Here is a 9,570-nt window from a genome sequence, read left to right on the forward strand (position 1 = left end):
ATCACCATTGATGATCCCTGATAATTCACAATCATGTGCAGCAGCGTGGGCAGCTGATTTCTTGAACCTGAGAACTTCATCATGGGAACAAACTACTTGAAAGTTGTGCATTAACTGGATCATACCTTTGGAATGGCGCAACTTTATGCCAAGTCCAATCTGTAAGTCGGTAGGGGTGTGCTTCAAGATTCCAGTTACCATATTACCCATCAATAGAGCTGAAGGGGTGTGATCAAGGTTTGATGATAAGGAGGCAAAGAGTTCCATTAAGGTTTTGCTAGTTGCCTGCTCTGCATCTGATAATGTGAGTCGTGTTTTATAATGCCCTCTGTCTGTTGCAATTTGTTTGGTCTCCTGCTTAATCTGCTTTGACAACTTGGTAATGGAATTTTGAAGATCATCATCTTCATCCGGTGCCAATCGTAGAACAGAGGAAGCTGCTGTTTGAAATGCAATAACATTGGCATATCCAGGAGAGGACAACACTAGGAGTTCTCGACTGAATTGCTGGGCTAGTTTCTGAATCAAAATTTTTCGACACATTTTGTTACCTCCATTGTCTGCATATAGTTTATGCAACTCTACTGAGTTCCAAATACGTGTTTCATCTGACACAACAGAATCAACAAGTTTCTTGTATGGTTCATCAAGGTCATCTCCAGAAAACAGAGAAGAATACTTTGCTTTAGCCACTGCCCTTTGTCCCATAAATCTACAACGACAGTCAACGTGATACATTGCATCGGCAGCATGTAGATCACTCACAGCTCCTTCAATCCGTATTCTTACTTCAGAAGCCCACTCATCATGTCTTTCGTCGCATGTATCACTGATAACCTCCTTGAGAGACTTTTTTTCTGATTTGTATTCCAACTGGCGAAATAAATATGCTGGCCTCCATCGATTTGGATGCTTTTTATCCTTTATCAAAGTGCAGTCCTCTCCACAAAATACACAATGTTGGATAAAGTCAAACTCAGAACTGTAAGATCGACGAGCACGCTTTACATTTTGTTCATTCAATTCAGTACCAACAGACCGTTTTGTAACTCTCTTTAAATGGATTTTTTATGTATATGTTGACACACAACCTCTATGACACTGTACTTGGACACTGGCATCATTGTCCAAGTTCCTTTGTAGCTCTAAATGCTTTCCATCAGCATAGTGTTTGCTGTAGCTGATAATAGTCTGTATTCTCTTAGGTCCTGCAGTAGAAAGTTTCTCTGACTTGCCCTTACATCCATATTTCCACTCAAAATAGCAACTCATTGCTACTAAATATACACGTCCATCTGTAAAAGTGGAAAAATTTGTATAAATTTAAAATTTGTGCATTTCTGACCCATTTGACAACAGAAAATATGTACCTTACATTTCATTTCGAAAAAATGACTGCTCCCCAAAATATAGTAATATGAGAGTTGTCTCCCTTGAATAGCAGACGACTCATTATGACTATGTGTAAAGCAATATGTACTTCAATCAGATGCTCTACTTGCATTTAACACACTTTATATAATACTTTTAATAAATTGAATTGAAGAAAACTGTGAAAAATACTTACAAAATTGGTCCCACTGCTGAGATGTCAAGTTCAAGCTTGGAGGCAGCCATTGAAAGGGACCAGTCATTAATTGTTCCATTCTTTTTTTCCAAAAAATTGGCCCAATCTTTTTTTGTCCAGTTTGTTTTGGCATGAACTTCTTAAAAGTATTTAACACAATTTAACATAATCATGTGTATAACAGACATATAGGTTTTGCTTTATTTGCACCTCTTTTGAGGTAACTATTATTTTTATTTATCTTTACTGTTTTTTTTATAATTTGATTTCAGTGGGAATTTATCTTATTTTGTAACTATAGAACATTAACAATCGTTAGAAAATCCACAAGCATCCCAGTTGACACTGAATAATATAATAACAAATGTATATATAACGATATATACTGATTTGGGGGTTTTCATAGACAATATTGCCTATTATTTTGATTAATTACATTTCCAAATGAAACTATTTCATTAAGAATAACATATTCTAATATGTTGAAGGCAAAACAATAGTGATATGCACCAAAAGTAGTCCCATATTCCATACAATTAGCACGGAAGAGATATTTTCACGTTTTAGCGGCCATCTTGGCGGCCATCTTGAATATTTTAAAATGCCCAAAGATGACAGAGTGTCATCAGTCAATTTCATAACCTAGAATGTGTACTTAAACAAATCCAGCAATAAAAAAAACTTTATACCCCAATTCTTGGATTTTGTCCTCTCTGCCGGACTATTAGCGGGCCAGTCCAAAGTCCTATGCCTTCTCGCCGGAGTTAGATCGGTGAAGACCTGGGCACGATGTGGTCTGGCATTGTCATCTTGCAGTTTAAAATGTCTGCCCATAATTCTAGCGAATGGAACAACGACAGGACGCAAAAGTTCGTCAACACATCATGGTGTAAAGCCATTGGCGTACCGCCCGTCCCTGGTGTTGCCTAGCCGACCCCAATTTTTGCCATCTATGGAAAGCTGTTAAGGTCACAACCTTCACGGGACGCCTTGCTTTCAGGCAGCCTACATAGAGAAGGTTTTAACGGTCGATGTTGAAATTCGCCTTTCCGTTATTGTACTGAATTCTCTATTGATAACAGGAGCAGATTTAATGTGATCAGATGCAACGCCACGGCATTGTAAATGTAAAATTAACGATACCTATATTAACTATTTTTTTATCGGTAGTATATATGTTTGGATTTTTTTGTTAGGCTAAAAAGTCTTATGCACTTGTTCCTGTGGTCAAACATCATAGACAGATATACTATAAATATAGACGTCAATAGTTATGTGGGGTAAAAAAAAGATAAATATACATTAATAATTACGCCTTTTGCACCCACCAAACCTCCTTGTCTGATCTTACGACGAGGTGAGTGGGGTAGCCTTCTGGTTAAGGTCCGGGTTCGATTCCCCGCATGGGTATGTAATGTGTGAATTATTGGTTGGGCTGGAATAGGGCTAACAGCTGCGTAATACCTCACTCACTCACGACATGGGTTACTTCTACATATTCTATAAAGCAAGCCCCAGTGGGCTCTGATATTCGAACTTTTATGATATATTTGCAACTTACTACCACAACAAAAACACTGAAAGACAACTAGGTCTTGTCGAATTTACTTGGCCTTGAAAAGCCAATCCCATCTCATGTCAAGAAGCATACGTCCCACGTGTGATGACCACGAAGCTGACCTTGGCTTAGCAAAGTACAGGCGAGGATTTATCAGTAACTTGTTTTTTAATTCCATGTTCTACATTTTGTAGGTCAAGGATTTGTTTATATAGATGATGTTACACAGGTACATGGTCGTCCATTCGTTTAGGTGTTAATATTGTTTCGATGCTCTACACCTTAAAACGAAATTTTGCTCTCGATATGATAGACAAAAGTCTTTAAGTTAATTTATTACACATTACTAACGACCATGGTTAAAGCTGACGTCTTAGATTTGAAAAATGAAAGACACATATATCGTGACACATATAATCGGCCAACATAAGACAACGGTATTTTTTGCTGATCGAGTATATTCCTGTCCAGTCATATTGCACCTGTGCAACAACATCCAATATCTGATCCACCAAATCTTTTATATTACTACCATGGGCACAACCTTTCATAGCGTGCCCTTTGTTTACATCACCGGGCTCAAGCCTCCTTGATGGACGGGCGTTTTTGTTTGTTTTGAATGGTGACGTCAGCCAAGTTGGTTACGGGTTTCGTACAGAGCGATGCGTACCCAGTGTTAGAAACATGAAATAGCATGGCCATTACTGCTGACTTTGCTTTCACGGGTTCGCCAGGAAAATGAAATAGTTGGCGATGTAATTTGGGAACATTGATCAACACAAATGAAATCAACTTTGTCTTGGAATTCACACAGTCACTGTGTCATAGCGGGGGCATGGACTCGTTGTTAATTAGTCTTGACATACTCCCCTTCGAAGTCCACACACTGCTGCCAACGATGCTGGAGTTTCTGGTTCCCATTGGTGTAGAAAGTTTCCTACTGGGGGTGTAAGTCCTCCACAGCAAGAATGACGTAATCGTCATTTGCTTGCCAGACAGTTCTTTCTTTAAGTGTTGGATGAGGTAGAAATCTGATGTCGACTACGGAGGATGTTCAATGAGTTCAAAGCCACAGCGAGAGGAAGTTCTGGATAGCGCTATACTGAAGCACAACGGGAGAATGTTCCGGATAGCGCTATACTGAAGAGCAACTGCGGAAAATTCTGAATAGCGTTATAATGAAGAGCAATTGCGGGAAGTTCTGGATAGCGCTATACTGAAAAGCAACGGGGGAAGGTTCCAGATAGCGCTATACTGAAGAGCAACGGGAGGAGTTTCCGGATAGCGCTATATTGAAGAGCAACAGAGGAAGTTCTGGTTACCGGGGCAGTAACGTTTATAATCAATCATCCAATCATCTTTCAAAACAATACATTTTTAACTATTTAATCTTTAGTAAAGTGAATATCTTTTAACGCATCAGTCAGCACTATTTCAATTTCATTACGATGGCCTCTTAATTACTGAGTATGGGCCAGTCAACCGAGGATTAAGGGGATGAACAAAACTTGTCATCACGGGGAGGATGGCGCGCAATAAGCCAGGTCGCAGGGCTTTGGAAATATCTGTGAGTGGGTTGGACGTGCGAAGGAGCTAGGTTCGAGTCAGAGTGTTCTGCTGGTGTTAATAGGACAGTTTTTTTTATCTTCCACATAGATCGTATTAAGTTGAAAAGGTGACAATTCTCTAAATATAAACGACAAAAAACCCTTTCTATATTCATTGGAAATCTTTGCTAAAAGCAGAATCGATTGTACGATTCAGATTATATCATGAGCATGTGTTTACGAATAACTATCAAATAATGATGATACCAGGTGTTTGCGAAAAGGCGCACTTGTCACAAACACATGCACAGGAAAGTCAAGTGTACAACTTCAAAAACATAGGAACATATGTGGAAATGTTCTCCACATGTCTACCATAATGCTTTTCAAAAGCTTTACTGAAGCCTTGAATGTTGTAACCCTGACCAATCAACTTTTGAGCAAGCGTCGACACTCTTTGAAATCTTGGTGGACATGAAAGGGAAAGTTGAGTAATGGAAATACAGTCTTGTTGAGACTTTTTTCTCACTTTATTTCTTTTTGCATAGATTGAAAAATGAAACAGACGGGGCGGTCTCAATAGTCACCTTTATATCTTGTTTTGATGGTTAAAATCCGAAGAAGGTGATTGGGTTTGTGACTGTTATTGAACGAAATAAGATCTTTTAGGAAAACGTCTTTGCAAAATTCGAGGAAAAATTCCGATGTATATGCTTAGAGAAACAGATCAGCAAAAGGGGAACACTATAATTATATGTGCCCATGGGGATGCCTATGTCTTGGTTGAATGTTTTGCCCACAAAGTTAAAATACATGTTATCAACGAGGAAGTCTGACATTTCACATATTGTTTTTCAGTAAATTTCAGATTACCTTTGCCTTCATTTTTGACAAAGTGCCTAGCGAGTGAGTGAGTGAGTGAGTGAGTGAGTATGATTTAACGCCGCTTTTAGCAATATTCCAGCAATATCACGGCGGGGGACACCAGAAATGGGCTTCACACATTGTACCCATGTCGGGAATCGAACCCGGGTTTTCGGCGTGACGAGCGAACGCTGTAACCACTAGGCTACCCGACCGCCCCCCAAAGTGCCCAGAACCTTTTGAAGATATATATGCAATTATATTTATGGTCACCTCGTTTAGTATCATTTTCTTTGTTTATGTGTTGTTTAACGACGCACTCAGCAATATTCCAGCTATATGACGGTGGCCTGTAAATAATCAAGTCTGGAACAGACAGTCCAGTGATTGACACCATAAGCATCGATCTAGGCAATCGGGATACGATGACATGCATCAACCAAGTCTGACCACCCGATCCCATTAGTCGCCTCTTACGACAAGGATAGTGGCCATCGAAATCTGAAGATATCTCATACATGCGTGCTGAATTTCAACTTCATGTGGATGTTGGAGGGGTTTATAAAGATATAGGTTGTCAAACTTGTCGGTTGGTTAGATTCAGTAATGTTTGTAAAATCTATATCAGCGGATATCGGGTTATTATGACGTTATATATACATATACTATGTATACCATACAGGTTATCATAATTATATTATTAACATGTGCTTACTAAATTTGTAGACAGACGCCCGGAGAGAGGAAGGTCCGGGGTTCGATTCCCGACCGCGTCATACCAAAAGACGTTAAAAGATGGTACTTGTTGTTACCCTGTCTGGTGCTCGGCATAAAGGGGTTAAAACAAGGACTGGTCGGCTCGGAGTCAGTATACTGTGTCTGAGTGGGGTATTCATGTTAAACTGCGGCATGGTATCTCAGTGTGCTAGCACTATAAATCGGCATCAGTCCGGACTAGTACAAGCAGCCACACAAACACACACACGTACATGCACGTCGCTATATAAGTGCAATAATCGTGGACGCGATGTTAAATCCCATTTCACCTCACCTCACCATGCATACAGAACATCTTTCCAGAATACATTGGTCTAATCATTAATAACCGAAATATAAACTTGGCAGCTTTGCAGACAATCAATGTATGTTGGAATAAAAAGAGTGCTAAGTTTACAGTGAGGATGTGAATGGAACAAACGTTTTATCTAAGATGTCTTTTGAGCAGTGGTTGTATTTTTAACAGCCGGCACTCTTATACCTCCCTCTTCATAAAGTTTTATTTCAATAGTTCTGCTGATTTTGTCTGGTTTATTTTTCCATAGAAAACGAAAGCACAGTGTTTCGAGTTCCTTTATAAATCTTTCACTTGGATTTGGTAGGGTTGAGAAAATGTGGGTTAGTTTTGGTCAAATAAGACTTTTTAGTACAGTTTTTTCTATCTAATGGGGTCAAGTCATGGGCTAACCAAGTGTTCATGGTGCTTTTTATAGATTTAACTTTGTTTTTGTAATTTCTTTCTACCATTTCTGCCAGATTTTTGTGAGTAAAAATAATACCGAGTGGAGTAAAACTTTTTTTTGGACCATCTAAATTCCAACTTTTGTGCGCCCATCCACAACGCTTGCTTTTGCTTTTGTTAACTTTTAGGCCTGAGAAAGACGCATATGTTTAAAGAGTTGTTATTGTGTTTTGGGGACATTTTTCAATTCCATCTAATATGAGAGATGTTTCGTCTCCTAATTGGAAAATTAGATATTCTGCATCATCAATACTTATTCCGCTTATTTTCATATCAGTGCGTTGCATTATTGCTAAAATTTCAGCGCATAACAAGAATATGAAAGGAGATAAAGGATCACCTTGACTGTATCCTCTTGTTACTTTAAACATACCTAAAGGAAACCCGTTTACTAAAACACTAGATTATATATCGTGATAGAAGGTTGTTATCCAGTGCTTAACTGATGGACTGAAGTTAAAACAGTCAAAGCTCCGTGAATGAAATCCCAATCTACTGAATCAAAAGCCTTTTAGTCTTTACATAATAACACTCCTGAGATTTCCATGCATTCAGTAAAATTCAAAATATCGTAAAGTAATCTAGTGCGTTCTCCAATGTTTCGTTTAGACATAAAACTTCTTTGATTTTCGTTAATTATTGTTGGCAGGACTTTAAAAATTCTATTTACTATAGTTGCAAATAGTGAAATTGGTCTCCATATATTTAAGAGCTGCCTTGGTTTGTGTTATTTTTTTAATGCTTGTTATTAGACACTGCTTTTGACTTACTGATAATTCTCCTCTTTTGAAACCTAGGTTCAGTGATCGTATCAGATATTTATACAGATCTAGATCTAGAATTCTACAGTAAGCCCATCAGGGACCGGACGTGTTTTAATTTTCCATAATTTTAAAGACGGTAAAACATCGTCATAATGTACCTCACCTTCAAAGGTCTGATTGTGTGGCGTGCTTACTTTTGGAATATTAAGGTCCTTAGACATATCACTTTTGAGACATTGGTGGAAATTGGTCAGCATAAAAGACAGTAGACTAAATAGAGTTGTGTTTTTATGGGCAGAAAGGCGTCAATCAAGGCAATGTAAGAACTGGAATTTATTGTACTTCAGCTATTCAAAATATGAGAGCTAACTGTGATTTAAACGCTTGTATGCCTTATTCATATGTTTGGTGCACTTTAGATAATTACTGTAGCACATTTACTGATTCTTGGTCTCAAAATATTGACACAATAATTGAAAGTTACGCACCTACTGCCTGTTCAAAACTGTATGTGATATGAAACATTATGCTGCTCAGAATATGCCCAGGCATTACCGAAAGGTCCTGGCCAAGTTCAAAAGTTCAATGCAGATATCTATTGGTGCAATGATGCATATAAATATATAAGGGTCTTCGGTTGGTGTAAAGAGAAAAAAAGAATAACATTATTATTTTGTTTATGTGAGAATTTGAAACATCATTTTTGAGTAAGGAAACATAAAAAGAAAGTCCTAATGTAATTAAGAATGAGGTTTATCTGCATTACAATCATCTTAAGATTGTTAGAGCAAACTGGATGTAGACACTGCAATGTTAATACACTCATCATTATATAGATTGAAAATTAGTTTGAAGATATTGTTTTAATTTATACGATGAAACATTGCAGTTGATATAAGTATCGTTAAATATGTATTTAAACTAACATAGGACCTTCTGTGTCTGATTTTTTAAAGTCCATAATAATACCTATCTTTTATTTGTCATATTGAAATATAATCATTGAAGCATGTGGCAACAAACAGCAAAAATTCATCCACAAAATCTTTTTAGACAACATGCACTAAAAATATCAAAATAGATTTCAGTGATTTCCATTTCTTTTATATTGAACATTGTAGTATGATATCTAGTTGATGACATAATTTGTCACAGCCTGTTTCTTTTACAATTTCTTGAAAACATTTCTCACTTCTCTCAGTAATATACCTGATAAATACTTACACGTGTTGCTGTAAAAATTCGCAACATTTAGGCTACTTCCAACTTGAATAAGACCTTCACATTTCGCCTGCTTGGCGATACTGCAACATAGATATGGGTACTTATACAATGAGAATCTATTTAATTTTTCCAAGTGATATTCAAACATCAAATGGCATCACTTCCAGTGCCGATTGTAAAACGTCAACAAAGCGACCTGGAATGAACGATCAGCTGAGCTCAACGCCTCGCTTCGAACGGCTTTCAAGTGGTTAAATATACAATATTAGCATTCGTGGTCATGGTGTATCATTGAATCACGGAACATGACAATAGATAGATAATTGTTTAGGCGAAAACACATCCTGTCCATACCCCATATACATCCATAACGTTGCCGATAGAGGTGAAGCCTATACTCGTTAACTGTCTGTAGGTGTTATATTACCACATACTGCTCGTATCGCGCATACCCCATGCCCCGTCATTTTAAGGTTGGACCGTCCGGGTCAGCACTCCTTGCGGGTTAGTGAAGGGAAAAAGATCGC

This window comes from Haliotis cracherodii, unplaced genomic scaffold, assembly GCF_022045235.1.
Source record: "Haliotis cracherodii isolate W230 unplaced genomic scaffold, xgHalCrac1.p SCAF_6, whole genome shotgun sequence".
Classification (NCBI taxonomy): Eukaryota; Metazoa; Mollusca; class Gastropoda; order Lepetellida; family Haliotidae; genus Haliotis; species Haliotis cracherodii.